The sequence below is a fragment of the Callospermophilus lateralis genome, chromosome 4, assembly GCF_048772815.1.
Source record: "Callospermophilus lateralis isolate mCalLat2 chromosome 4, mCalLat2.hap1, whole genome shotgun sequence".
Lineage (NCBI taxonomy): Eukaryota > Metazoa > Chordata > Mammalia > Rodentia > Sciuridae > Callospermophilus > Callospermophilus lateralis.
Window position 1 is genome coordinate 77,541,550 of NC_135308.1, and position 17,228 is coordinate 77,558,777.

At 45.6% G+C, this 17,228-nt stretch overlaps 2 pseudogenes; one reads left to right on the forward strand and one right to left on the reverse strand.

Annotated features, from left to right (window-relative positions):
• The window catches only part of LOC143398353 (poly(rC)-binding protein 2-like), a 29,787-nt pseudogene extending 20,174 nt beyond the window's left edge, over positions 1 to 9,613 (reverse strand).
• A 930-nt stretch (positions 9,614 to 10,543) lies between these two features.
• LOC143398354 (homeobox protein OTX2 pseudogene) overlaps positions 10,544 to 17,228 on the forward strand; it is a 40,795-nt pseudogene continuing 34,110 nt past the window's right edge.

Sequence of the window (17,228 nt, forward strand, 5' to 3'; positions counted from 1 at the left end):
TTTCAAAGAAATTTTTACCTTTACTGCCTTGAGCCTGAAATGGGTCTGGTCATACCAATTCCTGAGCTGCTCTGAAGCCAACTTTCCTGTATCTCTGGATAAAGTCTTCAGCATTTCTAAAGGACTAAGGAACATAGGAAAGATCTTCCCTCTCCATGTGCCAGCTGTGACCTTTGCACACCCTTGATGGAACATCTAAAGAAGGCGGCCTTCTGGGTGGGTTTGGCTCACTCTTGAGCACTCTGAGTTGTTCACTTCTCTCAAGGCTATCACTCCCTCCCTTCCAGGAGCTGGCCAGGCTGTGGGGATAAGTGTCCTTGAGCAGATCACTAGGTCCTGCAGGTTGTTAGAACTGAGCTTTCTTTGTTCTACCTTGTATTTAAGGAGGAATAGACTTTGGAGCTTCACCCATGGAAAAGCCACACTGCCCAGGACTTCCCAGTCAGGACCTGAAGAGCTGCCCAGGATTCCTCAGCTGTGTGACTTCAGGGGTTGCTGTTTCCCTGAATTGATGATGTATTTTCAGCTCTTCCTCTCTTGCCTACCATTTTGCTTTTGTTTTGCTTTTGCTTCCATATTGTTCCTAAAATAAATGCTATCTTGTATAAAGAGTGTCTTCATTGTCTGTTGGTTCTAACCTACCGAATTCAGCAGCTGCACACATACCTATTGCTTTAATGTCACAATTTCTTTACTGAATGTAATGTCTTTAACAACTATAACTTCTTCAACCACAGTTTTACTCACACATTTCTGGTCAAATGGGACAGTTTTCAAATATTGCTGCTCTTCTTTCTGCTTCAGATATCACAGTGAACTTGGCAAAAAGCTGCCAGCCATATCCATATCACCACCTGAATGCTGGGATACCTTGAAATTTCCTCTGCCACATAAGTTAGTACATCACCTTTAAATTCAGACTCACAGAAAGTCTCAGGACACAGACACAATGTAGATAATGTCTTTGCCAAAACACAATATAAGTGGCCTCTTGTCCAATTTCCAATAGTGTCTTCCTCCTCTGAAACCTCACAAGCCCAGCCTTTGTTGTCCATGGTATTTAAAATAAGTATTTTGGTCTTGTGAGTTCCAGAATCCCCTATGAAGTTCCACTTACAACAATCTAAAGGTTTGGCAATTTGAATTTCTAAACTATTCAAAATCCCCCCTCCCCTGCACATTCAGCAAACCAGCTCCAAAGATTTTTGAAACACATGGTCAGGTTAGTCATGGCAACAACTTTGCTTCCTGGTACCAATTTCTGTTTTACTCAGCTTGTGTGTGTGTGTGTGTGTGTGTGTGTGTGAGAGAGAGAGAGAGAGAAATGAGGGAGCCTGAACCACTCCATTTTTCTTATAAAGGAAAAAAGACTATTTCCACTTAAAGACATGGTCCAGGGACACTGAATCCTCATCATTCTCCACACACATCCTCACATTTTCTGATTTCACAGTTTAATGCATAAACCTAAGTCTCTCTATCACCCAGTTCCTTCATTCTTTCCCCACCCTGGGATGGCCAAGCAGCCTTCCCCCATATCAGCCAAGCCACAGGTGCTAGTAATTGGAGAAGGCTCAAATTAAATGTTCATTTTTTAAATAATTTTTCCTCTAAATCTCTTTTAAAAATATGTAATTTATTTCTTTTTCTCAATTTTCTGAAATATGATTTGACTTTTTGTAATAAACTCCATTCTGTTACCTTATAACCTCACTTATTTTTTCTCTTTAATTTTCATTTTGTTTTGGTTTTGTGACTGCTTTTTCCCCTTTCAAACAAGCTAAACAAATAAAAACAAAAATGATATTATTCAGAACATGTGTAACTATTTTGTCCCTTTGCAATATCTAATTTCTCTACCACAAATGAAACTGGATTATTCATTAATTTAAGTTGCTTATTTATTTTTATTTGCTTATATTTTTATTGTTGCTGCTGCCAATCTTATTATGAGGGCCTCTCCAGGGGAATGTAAATTCTGTGAGAATAAGGTCCTTCTTTGTGTTGTTATCAATGAATGATTATGACACAGAATAGATGCTCAATAATTTTTTTTTTTTTTTACAAATGAATAGCTATATAATTATGTGGGAGGCCATCCTCGCATGTGATTTGAGTTACCTCCCTGGCTGGGTGAGAGGCGCTTAGGGACAGCTGTGTCAGAGCTTTCCCCACCCTTCTCCAGGTCCAAGGGCTTATCTGTGCAGAGGTGTGTCTAGCCACTACCCCGAAGACCCAACTGTCATCCCTGACCTTGGGATGCTGCCCCCCTTAATCTTCATGGGATGGGATTTTCCCCAGAATTTTTTGTTCCCCAATAACAGTCCAATCCCTGGCATGTTCTCTCTTGCTCACTAGCCTCTTCAGTTAACCTCGCTACCACAATAGGTGGCTTCAGGCTGGAGCTGGGAGGAGCCATCCTGGAGCTGGTTTTAAAGGTAATTAGAGTCTTGTCTCTTTAATTTAAAACTCCCTAGTGGTTTCTCACAATTCATACCTTCTTTCATGAAACCAGCATGGGTCAAGGGCTAAATAATTAGTTTCATCTATCTACTGAACTGGTCAGAGTTTTGTGCTTGAGATCTCTGTAAGTTAGCATGTGGTGGTGACTGGGTCCCAAGGCTTTCCTCACACATGTGGCTTGCCTGGAGCCTCAACAGTGTGGCAAGAGTGGTTTTCCCAAAAGCACTATTTTTCAAACAGTAAAGCAGAAACACAGAATGATTTGTCAACATGTTGGAGGTAGTCCACTAGTGGAAATAGAACTGAAGTTTAACTGCACTCAGTTTCACTCTATCTCAACATGCTCAGGGCTCTTTCAAAATAAAAATTAGAATAGTGTAAAACCAGAGTGTACTTGACCACTAAATATAATGCCAATTCTGAGTGAAATTACTCTCCAGGTAAACTTTTATTCACAAGTTTGTGTTCATATATTTTTATCCATCACTCTTTGCAGGTTTAAAGCATGAAAAATATACCCAATTATTATATACTATTTCATTTAAATTTGGGAAGCTAATGTAAAGAAAACAAGATAGAAAAGTGGAAAAACATTAGAAAGGTGGATTCATATTACATAGAAGTAGCTCCATAACAATTATCGTTGCCTCTTTCTTCACTGATATATAATAAAAACCAGGAAAATGCCAGCATACGGTAAATTCTCAGTGATTACTGAATGGATGAATATACAAAAACAAACAAACAAACAAAAAAAAAACTTTAACTCTTCCATGGCAGGGTTTAAGCTCTGTAGGAAATTTTTGGTAGTTCATAGGATAATTTTAGAAGATGCTTTATGGGACAAGAATGCTTTCATTTGTGTTGTTTTTCTGTCTGAATACTCTTATTTTCTTCTTTAACTATTGACAACTGCAGTAATTTTCAAGAATCTACATTTGTCTTGTATGGAGCTGCCCGTTATTGTTTCAAAATGCAGTAAATACTGTTTTCTTTGAAATTTTATTTCACTTCTGGTCTTGGGTATATTGTTTGTATCAAATATATTCTCAATTTCATTCTCTGTCAATATTGTTACTGCACTAAGATAAATAGTCATTTACTTGGATTTATTTTAAAAATATTTTCATGCCATTTAGCATTTGCATAGTATTTAATTGAGCTGCTTTTGATTTGTCCATGTTCTTTCCTAAATTAGGATCCATTGCAGTTACTATTTGAAAACAGACAAAAACCAATGCAGAAAAATAATTCCTAAAGCAAAGCCTCCAAACTGTCAAATAAATCAAATCAAACAAAATGGTAACAAATTGTTCAAAACCATTTCAAATTTAATTCAAGGAATTAATTAAAATAGTGCTAAAATAAAATTAGAATAAATAAGCACAAATATAACTGTGTTTTACCATCAGGATTAGTTGTTTGCTGCATGACTAATCAAACTCAAATTCAGTGACTTAAATCACAATGATTCCACTGTGCTGATGAGGCTGTAGATTAGCTCAACTATTCTACTGGTTAAGTCTTAGGTGATTTTTCCCAGGTTGACTCATGCCTGTGGGCAGCTGACAAATCCTCTGAGGCCTGAGTGAGTCAGACAAAAGACAGTTAGCTTACTGTCCACTTGACTGAGAGAAGCAGAAGTATGTGTTTCTAAATCTCCATCTGATTATTCCAGGTTGTTCACATGACCTCTGGGCAGAGTTCAGAGGAGTGGAAAGATCTTGACTTGCAAATGAACATTCACTTCTCTCACATTTTGTTGGACAAATCAAGCCAAAAGTCTTCCCAGATTCAAGGGAAACTGGCTTGCGTTTTGGGCACAAGTCACTACAAAGGGCCCAGGTACAAGGAGAGCGTAGAGAAGCAGACATGGGACTAATTTCTACCTCAACATAGGGCACTTCAAAGTTATTTATTTTCTATTATATCAGATATAATATATGTGAAAAAATCTCATTTATTAAATGGAACATTAGGACTACATGGCCTCAAATATTATCCAATATTAAGATTCACAATTCTAAGTTTCAACCACAAAAATAAGGAGTGGGGAAAGGGGATTTTAATCAATGAAATGGATGTCAATTCATTTGAAAATATTTTTACCAGGAATGGACTTTAAGGAGGAAGTTGACAACAGGTGTATAATAGGGGTGTGACAAAGGAGGAAAGATCTGGATGTCTTTGAAGCTGCCAGAAGGCAGTAAAAGGACAGCAGAATCCTGGAAGTGGCAGGGTAGAGAGTAAGAGAGGATCATGGACAAAATGAATTGCCTGTGGCCTGGGGAGGATGAGGTTCACAGGGCAATTTGTTCAGTCAGTTGGACTTTCTTTCCTCATCAAAGACGCATGTCCTTTAAACCTTGCTATTTCCTCATGTTCCCTTGCACACTGCCTCTTCCTCCTTCATTATTTCCCTGCTCTACTCTGTCCCTCACTGGTCCCATCACTCTTCTATACAGGACCAGGATACTAGAAGCAGGAGGAGAAGCAATTGGCTCTAATTAGCTTGCTTCTATAGAAGAAATTGCAGATATTCGGGTGTTGGATATTTAGATTAAGTTTTAAGCTAAAAAATAAAACAAAAATTGTGAATATTTAGGGGGTGACATGTAGTGTTTAGATACATGGGTATTTGTGTAATGTTCACATCAAGGTAAATTTAATCTATCACCTAAAGCATTATTTTTATGATGAAAACATTCTGTATCCTTTCTTCTAGTTTTCTTTTTGAATATACAGTATATTATCCTTATCTATAGTAACCCTATTATGCAACAACACAACAGACTTCATACTCTGAACTTAGTACCCACTAATTAAACTTTGGGTTTTTTTTTTTTTTTTTTTTTTTTTTTGTAAAAAATCTTCTGTTTTGCAAAGAGATTTGTTTCATAGAGATATTTTAAGACATCTATAAGCACAAATGCACACACACACACACACACACACACATATATGTACATATATAATTTCTACATCAGCAGCATAAAAATTGAGCTCATCTGTAATTCTTGTATTTCAAGACTCCATACTCAGAAAATACATTATTATACAATGAACATGTGCAAGTAGAAATAAAAGGGAAGCAAGTATTTTTACAAGTGGAAAGAAAGCCAAAGATCCTCATTTCATATGTGAGACTTAGTCACAGGTTTCCTGGTCATGTCACAAAATTAATCTGCTGCAGAGCCAGGTCTAGAACCCAGATCTCTCCCAGGTTACTAATCCTTGTTTCTTTAGTGTTTCTTCTACTTTACAGTATGGCCAACTGGAATGTTAATCACTCATTCGTATTTTAAGTTTTCTCAAGGATGCCTGCCTTCTAAAATGTTTTACACATTTCTCCTCATAGAGGAAGCAATGAAAGAGATGTTGTTGAAGTATTGGTTTCTTACTACTCCTTTGACCACAGGAGTGCTCTTACAGACGTTCCAAAGTGAGTCTATTGCCACCATGTGGCCATAATGCGCAACTACAATGTTGAAAGTTTGTTGGAAGGATTTCACATTTAAACAAAGGTTCAAGAATAATTGGACAACCACCAGTTCTTGTTTGTTTCTTTGTGTTACTGCGGATTAAACCTAGTATTCTATTATTGAGCTACATCATCAAGCTTTACTTTATTATGAGACAGGAGTTTGCTAAGTTTAAAGGCTCTCTTGAGCCTTTAAACTTAAGAACCTCGGTAGCAGAGCACCCTGGTTTCTTGCACACCACTGTAAAAGAAAACAAACACAAAGAAAAAAAGTAAAGAAGAAAGATGTTGTTTGAAATAGGTCAACCATCACGTTTTCAGGACTTTGCATGAGGAAAATGTGGCTCCTGAACACGAACTCATGTGCTCTTCCAATTCTGCATGGTGTCTTGGCATGGATTCAATGACATGGGCCCAAAGCCTGAGACCCAGAGTTGGCAGGGGAGTTCCACTTGCCATCACATTTCCATTTGAGTTCCTACCACTCAGGTAGGCAGCAGGGGTTCCACTTCACATTGGAGAGCAGGAGACCTACGTGTGACCACACTGGCAGAGACACCTCTTCTGTTGGATTCTACATTCCATTTCCATGGTCCTAAGGGCATTGCCCCCAGAAAAGCAGCCCCTCTGGTGGCATGGAATCCTCAACCTTTTAGGCAGTCACCTCTCCCCCATACTCAGGGGCCTCTATCTCACCTCCTCCGGAATGACCAGTGTGTGTTCTCCCCCACAAAATGCATGTGCTCTTCTGGAGTCTCTCCCATGGAAGCTACACAGTGTTGGTGGTGGCACAGCCTCGGGAATGGATTGAGCAGGCAACTTGATATCACACAACGTAAAACTTTATTACCATACTTTTTAACACAACAATCTCAACAATGAAAACTTATAGCAAAACAACCATAACAACAACAATGAAAGAACCTTAAACAACTAAACAAAACTCAAACCAAACCAGATAATTAATAACTATATAAATAAATAAATAATAAAGGCAATTAATAAATAAAAGAAAGAAAGAAAGAAAGGAAACAAGTAAATAAATAAACAAACAAGAAGTAAATAAATAAGAAAATAAATAAATTTTAGAAATCCAGAAAATTCCAGAGGAGAGGAAGAGGAGAGGCGTGGTGGGGATCTGGAACTGAGTAGTCCTCAGGAGCTCACAAAGGTAGAGGGGCCAGAGGAGACATGAGCTCTAGGGCAGTGTCAACTTTCTAGCACACGTGGAGTGGGTGCTGGCCTGAGAGATGGGTGACCTGGTGCCTCTGGTGTTTGGCCCTGTTTAATGGAGGGTTTTTCCTGGAGAGGCAGCTGCAAGAGAAAAGAGCCCCAACATGACTGCCTTTCCCTGGGTCTTTCCCGATTCTCAGAAGAACCCTGGCTGTGAGAAGAGCCCAGCCCCTATCCCGGCACCAGGACTTCTTCCCGGACGAGGGCCCTCCAGCTGCAGGTGGGGTCAGGTGTATTGGGCTGGGGACCACAGGCCAGTTCCCAGTAGGAGCGGCAGAGTGTCCCGGACACACACATGCAGTCACCACCCCCCCCCCCAGGCCCCCTCATCACAGGCCTCGGACTCAATGGGATCTGTGTTCTCCAGCCCCGTCAGGAGGCTCTCCACCTGGACTGTCAGCCCTGACTCCGGCATGGTGTGGAGCAAGAAGGTCCTGAGACTCCTCAGGCTGTCCATGGACCCCACAAAATCTTCTGGGTACAGGCAGAGCCACATTTGGACAGTGGAGCAGAAGGCCCTGGGGACATAGGAGTGGGGCAGGGAGCCATGAGCGACTGGGCATCTCCTTGAGCTGGAAGCCCCTTTGGACCACCCGGATGATGGGCTTCCCAGAGAGTGGCCAAGTGGGTCCCATGCAGCAGGGCGAGAAGGGGGACATCTGTGAGGGCCATGTGAGAGTAAGAGGCTCCCCTCTCCTGTGCATCGGGGGCTCCCCAAATTTGCCTCAATAGGGAAAAGTGAGGGCCATCGTGGCTGGGTTTGACTGTGGAAGGGAGGGATGCTCACAGGGCCAGGCTCTGAGGCTCCAGCCCCACCTGCGGGCCTTAGCTACCCAGAGTCCCACCACAACTATCTGTGCCCACTCCTGAGGGAAATCACCAGACCACATCCGTGTGCCACAAATCACAGATGGTGGACACCTGCGTTTTTGCCCACCCACCCACTGCCAAGGTTCCCCAAGTGGCCCTGGAGTCAGAAGCCCACTCTCGTGGCCCCCAAATCACTCACTTCTGTCCTGGAAGGAAGACTTCCTCCATGCATAGCTGCTGGTCCTCATACCTAGAGAAGGCCAGGAGAATGTCACCTTGTATATCCTGTGCCCTGCATGTGCCAAGACGCCTGGTGGCTTTGACTAACTTTCTGCCAATAGTGAAATCTCAGGAGGGCTGGGAGGTGTGTGTGCACTGCTTCCTAATGGATAGGCCATGTGCCTGCCAAGGGCAGGTGCTTCACATCTATTGGGCCCATGAATGATCCCAACCAGGTCCCCCTCCACCCACCCCAGCTGTCCCCGCTCTGCCTCCAGGCAGGTCAGGGGCCCTTCCACATGCAAGCCACATGCTCCTTCCCCAGGGTGCAAACTGCTCTTCCTGAGGCCTCTGTCCAGTTGGGCTGAGGCACAAGAGTTCCCCACAGGGGCAGGACAGGCCCCCCCAGGGGAAGTCCTGAGGCCTTGGAAGCCTGGCCCAGTGGACAAGGCCTGAGACCTACACTGCTAGGGCTCATCCTACTTGGTTGGCTCAACACCCCGGCGGGGTTCTCCTGTGAATATCCTACAACCCACAGAGTTGCCAGAGGTCCAGAGTGGTGCCCGGCATCCCACCCACCACGCCAAGAGATGGCCATTTCCTGGGGCCTGGAGGTTATACACACTTTTGACTGAGGAGCTCCAGCACTTTCTGGATGCTGAGCACCTTTGGACGTCTGCACAACAATCCTTCCACCCAGGAGGAGTGCCCCCTCTGCAGGACGTTCACGAGGTCCTTCTCCAATTCCTGTCGGACCAGTGAGATGAAGCTGTCCACCAGACGGAACACAGCCAGGGACGAACGCTTGTCATCTCCCTAGTTTCAGGGAGCAAAGAGGGACATTTCAACCAGGAAACAGTAGCATCTGCAAAATGTCTCACTGTCCTACAGTCAAGTTAAAAACCCAACAAAAGGCTTTCCTTCTCTTCTAATTCTCAGTTGAAAGGAGGGAAACACACCCACCCACACCCACTTGCATTCGGTGAGGGTCTGAGGCTGTCCCAAGGGGAATCGCAGAAGCAGGTTAGACTCTAGTCACCTGCAACTCTCTGTTTTGTCTCACCTCCAGTGTCCTTGTGAAAAATCGCCAGAGTGTTCTGAACCCATGGCTGACCCAGCGCCTCCACGCACGTGAAAGGCCACTATGAAGGGCTGTCCTGAGGCCAGGCTGTCTACCGAGGACTGAACCACAAGAGCTCATGGCTCTCTGCTGGTCTTGACAATGCAAGTGAACAGACAGGGGCTGGAGGTGGACTGTTGGGACCTAGCCAGGAGGGTTCCAAGTTCTATATGTTCCATGGCCAAGGAAGTGAGGTCACTTCCTCTGGGACTCCTTACCTGAGTCCCTTTTTCACACATGATGGTTCCAAAGGCCACCTGGGGTGCTGGTTGCTGCCATCTTCTCATAGCATATGCACCAGTGGACAGATTTCTGCCAATACAGCCTGGATCTCTTCCCCAGGAAGATCCAGGTCCTGCCAGCAGCTCCCCTGGTTGGGGGAGACAGAGCTGGGTTCAGTCCCATCACCTCCTTCTGACCATGGGTGTGAGTTCAAGAAGCCAGGGGGCCTCACAGGCTCTCCAGAGCTTCCTAATGTATCCTCGGGATCCTTCCACCCTCTGCTTTGGAGATGGTCATCACCTGTATGTGCCCATGCATGTGTGAAGCACCTGGGCAACCGTCATGCTGGAGTCATGCGTCTGTCATGCACAAACACAGAGGTGACACATCACAGGAAGGTGGGGAACCAGGGATGACATGCAATTCTATCCTGCCCTGAGTCCTACAGTGAGAGAGGGAAAGTGGACTCCTCTCTTGGCTCTGATTGTGCCTGACTGTGCACGACTGGACGCGTGTAGGGACTGATTTTCAGATAGAGCCTTCATTTACCCCAGAACTGCCAGTGGCTTCTGGGAGATGTTGAATAGCACCCATGTCTCTTTCCATGGTATCATGTGGGTACACTATGAAGGCTCCCAATCTCCACAGCAGCCCTGTGCCCAAGTCGTGTAGCTCCCTCCCCTCTAGGGGGATCCACATCACTACCTGGATTCTGAGAAAGAGGGAACAGCCAGGGTCATGGGGTATCGCATGCAACATGGTCTCATGAGAAGTCTCAGGAGTTTGTGGGTTCATTGTCCCCCAGCAGGAGGGACTGCTGGGATTCTGGAGCTGTGCGACACAAATAGGTGGAGTGGCAGCAGACAGAGACCCAGAGGCCCCAGGAAATAACCCGGAGCTGGGATTTCTCTGCTGCCATTTCCTTGAGCCCCACATAGGTGAAAATATTGGGGTTTCAAAATTCATTCATGCACAAAATATATCAAGATGCGAGGATGGTGTCAAGTGGTCAAGAGTCTGTCCAGTATCATGGTGTCAAGCATGGGCGTGAGTGCCCCTTCCTCCATGTCTCTAGGGAGAGGCGACATTGCTTCTTTCAGGGTGGCAGCAAGCCACTTTGGTTTGTTTGGTGCACAGTGGAAGGCAAGCCTGTTGCCTCCCATTCTTTCAACACAGAGGAAACCAGGCTGCCGCAGTCTGGCTGGGCACAATTCAGGAGCCACTTGTCAAAAGAAACTAACTTTATTTTTAGAACCACACAAGATAAACAAAACAGCTCCTCAGGAAAAAACCCTCAGAGCCCAACTGCCACCACGGGCTTCCCACCAGCCACACACCCCAACAACCTCCTCCTCCCACAATCCTCCTGCTCTTGAGGCCGATTGGCTGGGTCGCATGGGCAGAGCCAAAAAAGTCCCCCAATGAGCAGCTCCATGGTCTGAAAGAGCAGGGAAACAGCCCAATGAGCATCACCGCAGAGGAGCCAATCATCTAGATGTTGCTAGATGTTGCTGGGGCTGCTGTGAGCCAATCATCAGCTGGTAGTCTGAAAGGGCAGGGAAACAGCTCAATGAGCATCTCCACAGAGGAGCCAATCAGCTAGGTGTTGCTGGGGCCGCTGTGAGCCAATCTGAAAGTTTGCTGGAGCCCCTTCGTCTGTGGCTCTCAACGCCAGGCCCCAGTATTAGGAGCAAAGAAGTCTCCCAGAAGGCAATATCCATACAATAGCCAAGGCTTCTGAGCAGGCCCAAGGACAGACAACTCAGTGTGGAGGAATGGAAAGGGAACAGGAGGCCACTGCTGACAGGGTCACTCCCTCACCCAATGCGTGTTGACTGAGCACCCTGTGCCCACCGTTCACTGCAACCCAAGAGGCCGAGGCCTTTCCCTGCTCCCAAGGAACTTCAAGAATTCGCCACCCATGCCAGGAGCCTCAGGTCCACCTTCCTGGTGCACACAGAGCTAAGCAGCTTCTCATCATGCTGCCAGCCAAGGTCAGAGGCACAGCATAGACCACTGGCCAGGAAAGACTGGAAGATCACTCCTCACACGCCAAATCACCCCTGAGGGGCGGGCTCCTAGCACAGGGCATCCCTGGCTGCCTCTGTGTTCTTGGAAAGATAGATGCTGGAGAGTGGCATTTGGGAAGGGAAGGCCACAAGAAAGACCAGCAGCCACTCAGAAGGGTGATGGGCTTGGTCCACCCTGAGGCTTCATTCCACTGGCAAACAGGAAATGGCCCCTGAGTTTGAAGCTGCTAAGAAGTCAGAGGAATGGAAACTCCTGCCCTCTTGTGTCCTGAAGCTACAGGCATTCAGTTCCTGGCCTCAGGTGATTACATGCCCTAGGCCACTCAGTTTCTTGGGGAAGGAGAAAGTGCCCTGGACCAGCCTCTCCTGCCCCTTTGGGACCTGTGATAGGAGGAAGTTCAGTCAGGATCCCTGTCACTAAATACAACCCTGAAGCTGACAAGGGCAGCTGGCGATTTTTTGTCTTTGGTGGCCACTTCTGGAGAAGCGACTCAAAATGGCTCTGATCTTCACGGAACTCTCCCAAACACAAGAAGGAGTCTCCACTTTCTTCAAGGACTTCCACCTGGAGAATTTCATCCCCCTGCTCTGGACGGAGACTCCAGGTTCCGGTTTCCTACATTACAACCAACTTCCTCTGAGAGGCAAGCAGGCCCTGACTCCATTTCCAATCCTCTTGTGAAAGTTACCGTTGCAGTGTGGGGAATAAAGGTATCATCAATAAAGTTGTCATCACCAGTAAGTGGTGGAGGAGGGTCTCAAAGTGGGTCTAAATGCAGAACATCTTTCCTAATAGCTTATAAGATGGACACTTTGAAGATGTTTGCCAATAAATCTGGAAGTCATGAAGGCTACTGCCAAGTTTATTCCTTGGAGGACCAGTGAAGAATGTGTGTTCAGAGACAGCCTTCCTTTTGGAGCTGAACTGTTGTTCATTCAGGTCTTTCCCTGAGATCAAGGCCATAGCTGGTCCAGGAGACAACACATAGTGGCTCAAATTGAGTGGTGCCCAGGCTTGGGGGTTCTGCCAGGGTATGCTATTTATGTAGAAAGTGGGCTTATTTCATATCAGAATCATTTACTGACTTTTGTGTGGGTTGGAGGGGTCTCAGGGTGTTTAAGAGTGCAATTGTCTGAACCCTCTTGGATATTGCTGACCTCTGCTACACATTCAGAGTCCCAAAGTTAAAGAGTTTTCCAGAATATTTTCACACATCTTGACCTAGTCCAGGATGAGACAGTACCCAGCATCTGGCCATGATTTGGACCCAGGAGTGCATTTTACGAGCATTAGCCCATCTGTCAGCAAGGAAGCTAGGCAACATGCAGGTGCCTCCTCCTGGGAGGTTTGTGGACATTTCAGATTGCTTCATGGGGAGGCCCTGATCTACATGTAGTTGGAGTAGGGACCCCTGGGGTGAACTGAGGGTGACATGACCCTAAGCCATCTAGAAGGAGCTGTTTTTTGTTTTTTTGTTTTTTTGTTTTTTTTTTTTTGTAGTACAGACATATGTGAATCACCTGCATTTGCAGTATCTTAGCTTATCATTTAGGCAGCAGTGCAGACAAAATTCCCAGCCCTCATAAACTTCCATCCCTGCCAGGAAGTCAGCCAATCCCATTATGCATATCTAGGAAGATGAGTGGCACAAAATATAAGAGGTGATGTCCTTCTGGCCTTTTCTAGTTATGGAGATCTCCTGCCAGATTTTCAGGAGGAGTATCTTCAAGTAAAGAAGTGAATGGACTTTGGGCCAAGAGGGAGGGCTCTTTTCTCCAGAGCAAGGTACTTGGGAGGCTGGTATAGAGGAGGGCTGGGCAAACCCCAAGTTCTATCCTTGTGTAATTTCCAGCAGAGAGCCTACAATTGGGACCTTGCCTGTAGGAGGAGAAACATGGAGAGCTGTGGTGGGTTTCTAGGCCACAAGAAGCAGAGGAGTGACTGGAGGCTCAGAGCTAGAACCTATTGGATCCCTCCACAGCACAGTCCATCCCAGCATTGATTGCCCACACTTTCCTGTCTAGAGGCTGGACAGCAGGGGCAGGGAGGCACCTACACACATATGTTTCACATGATTGCCCTCTGTGCCCAGCTGCATATGAAATGGGTAGTCACTGCAGGGTAAGTACATGATGCAAGGGCCTTAAGGGGTTCCAGGGGAAGAAGAGGCCAAGACCCTGGCTGCTGTCCAGTGCCCTCTGCTGGTTAGTGCAAACATGGATGTACAGCTATCCAGAAGGTTTTGGTGACTCACCAAACCTGAAGAACCTGAAACATCTCAGGACCATCCTGGCATTCACCATGCCTAAATCACAGGTGTTCATGTCCACAAACTCCTTGAACAGCTGGAGGGCCCAGATCCCAGTGAGCCTGAGTCCAGTGATGAGGAGACCTGGGGTGACTGACTAAGTATATGAGGAAGAATTCATGCTGGTTCCACCAGGGACTGTCATATGATCCTGAACACAAGAAGCATCCTGAAGGTGGTTGAACCTACTCTGGTAAGAAATCATATTGTGGAGATAGGACCTGGGGCCACTCTCAGAAGTGGGGATCTTCTATGAATTGGGAAAAGCCCAGGGAGAGGCAGTCATGTTGGGGTCTTTTATCCTGCAGCTCCATGCCACTACAAGTTAGAGAACTGCCTCCAGCAGCAGAACCCCAATTTGCATTCTAACATTTGGGGAAGCACAGAGCCATACCCCCTGAGCCGAAGAAGATCAGTAATCAATGCAGGAGGATGGATCAACTCTGATACCATCCACAGAAGGAGAGTTTGACTTCCAGAGGCCACTGTGATACTTGTGGGCCAGGAGGTATCTAAGCTGCCAGCAAGCAAGCCAGAGGACATTGAACAATGCCTTTCAGTTGCTATGAATGGTAAGTCATCTGTATCCATATCTCTTGAAAGAGAGTTACTTTCCCATGTAGCAGCACACATTGCAGGCACCAAAAAGCCAGAGGTAGGATGTACAGGAACATTCAATCCAGAAGCCACTCCTGCTGTCATTGTTCTAGAAGACTCTGTGGAACCTCCCTCCCTGTCAGCTCTTGAGTGTGACCTAGTGGCAGTTCCCCCACCACAGCTGTCCTTTCTTTGCCCTTTTGAATTGTCAATTTTATTTTTTGTCATGCTGGTTTTTTTTTTCAATTTTTATCATGACATGTTAGGTATTTGTAGTCATAAATGTTATTATTGACTCATTTAAAGTTGCATGCCCAATCCATTCACCAGGCTGTGCCATCATCATCACTGAGTAGCTACAGATAGAGCCCCCAGTAGAGCACATGGATCCTGTAGGGTGGACATACACGGGCCATCCAGAGGAGGTGAGATAGAAGCCCCTGTGTATGGGGCAGAGGTGACTCCTAGAGAGTGGTGAGGAATCCCACTCACCAGAGGGTGCTGTCTTCCCTGGGTAGTGCCCCTGAGATTAGGTACATGGGACCTGGAGTCAGACAGATCATTTATCTTTGAAAGTTTGGTCTCATTTGGACCTCCTATTCCTCATCTGTGGAATGGGACTGTAGCCCTCTCCGAGGATGGTACAAATACAAATTGAATACAAATTGAATGTGATTGAATGTGGATCTTCCCTGCCAACCTGGGTCTAAGGTTGTGTGCACAAACCCATTGAAATCACACAGACACAATGCAGAATTTGAAGTGAAGAGAAGTCAATGTTTAGGAGGCATTTTAATATCTTTATAATAACTTTCTTTTTAAAAAATTCATTTTATTTTTATATTTTTTTGTGTGTGTTATGGTCAATTGAAGCCAAGGCTGCTTTGGAAGTCATTTACTTTCCCAGCCCTGTTAATCTTTCTTTTGAGACAGGTCTGACTAATTTTCCAAGGGTGGTCTCAAATTTAGGAACCTCTTGCCTCATTCTGTAGCTGGGATTATAGGTGTGTGCCACCATGCTATACCATGTTGATCTTCTTACACTGCTAAGCATTTCCAGAAGTGTTAGGGGTAGACTATCAATAAGAAAGCTCCCATAGCAATTTACACACATTTGCTTTTGGCAATGTCCTGGAAGCAAAGCAATTGATGCACAAGTGACCCTCCTCAGGAAAAGGCCATTGATCACCACTATCAAATAGTATCTGGCACCTGTCACTCTGAGAGCACTGGGTTCTGTGTTCCTGGAATGGGGAGAGTTGGTGAGGAAGGGGCCCTCTCAAGGTCACAGGCTAGCTCTGCTTGACTGCCTAGGGAAGGAGGGGGTTCCCACCATAGGCAACCCTGCCATGTGACCGGGGAAAGTTTACACACATCAGGGCCACGTACAGGCAGGTGCCAGCACTCAGGACACTGGATTTCATAAGCAGGAGGAGTGGAGCTGCATGCTGCTGTGAGGTCTTAGAAGTAGGAGTCTTATAATGTGAGTGAAGTTGAGGGACACCTCACCCCACCTGGGCTAGAGACAGACTTCCAGGAGGAACGTGCAGTCAGAGAAAGGTGGGCCTATCCAGCAGAGGTAATAGGAGAGTGGGCAGAGGCCATAGCCCATGGTAGTAGTGGGCTGGTTGCAGGGAGACAGCAGGAACAGCCTAGGCTGTCTGTTTCCCTCAAAGGGAATCCTGAAATCCCACTGTGACTTATTGCATTGTGTGCTTTGCAGACACCACACAGGAGATAAAATGAGCATCCTCATTACATTGATGGGGATACTAAGTCTTTGCCAATGAGCCCTCTCTGCCTTACAGATTGGTAGAGCTGGGATCTGATCCAAAGGCTACGAGGCTCTGTGAGGCCAACCTGACAAGGGGATGCACTGTGTGCCTGGTATGGACCTCTTGGATCTGCACTTCCATGAACCTTTGCCTCTGTTGCCTGGAGAAAAGCCTTGTCCTGCCCAGATAGGCTGTTCTTGGCCCATGGAGAGCCCAGGGCCCAGGGTGACCTTTCTGTAGCCCACACCCAGCCCAGGCAGTGGAGATGGCTCTGTCACATGAGTTCAGTGAGGGAAGAGAAGAAGAAGAAGAGGAAGAGGAAGAGGAAGGAGAAGAAGAGGAGGAGGAGGAAGAAATTTCACATGTTTAAAAATACACACACATGTTGGGAGGCTGAGACAGGAGTATCATAAGTTTTAGGCAAGTTCAACTACTTAGTGAGAATCTACCTCAAAATAAATTTAAAGAGGGGACTGAGAGTACAGCTCAGTTGTGGAGCAAACCTGGGTTCAATCCCCCAGTACCACAAAAGAAAAAGAAAAGAACAACAGAGCCACAAAATCATGCTCAACATGTGTTCCATCACTAAGCTGCATCCCTAGCCAATAGGGGAAATTTTCTTTTCTTTCTTTCTTTCTTTCTTTCTTTCTTTCTTTCTTTCTTTCTTTCTTTCTTTCTTTCTTTCTTTCTTTATTGGTACTGGGGAGTGAAACCTGGGGTGATCTACTACTGAGGGGCATTCTCAGGCCTTTTACTTATTTCGTTTTTATGTTTTGAGTCAGGGTCTTCCTAAGTTGCTCAGGCTGGCCTAGAAAAGTTAAGGTCCTCCTGCCTCAGTCTCCCAAGTTGATGAGATTATAGGTGTGCACCACCATGCCTCTCTATGAATTTTTCTTTGGGGAATACAGGATATTTTTATGTTCCTATAAATATCCTTGAATTGATTTTACAGGACACAGATTCATCTTT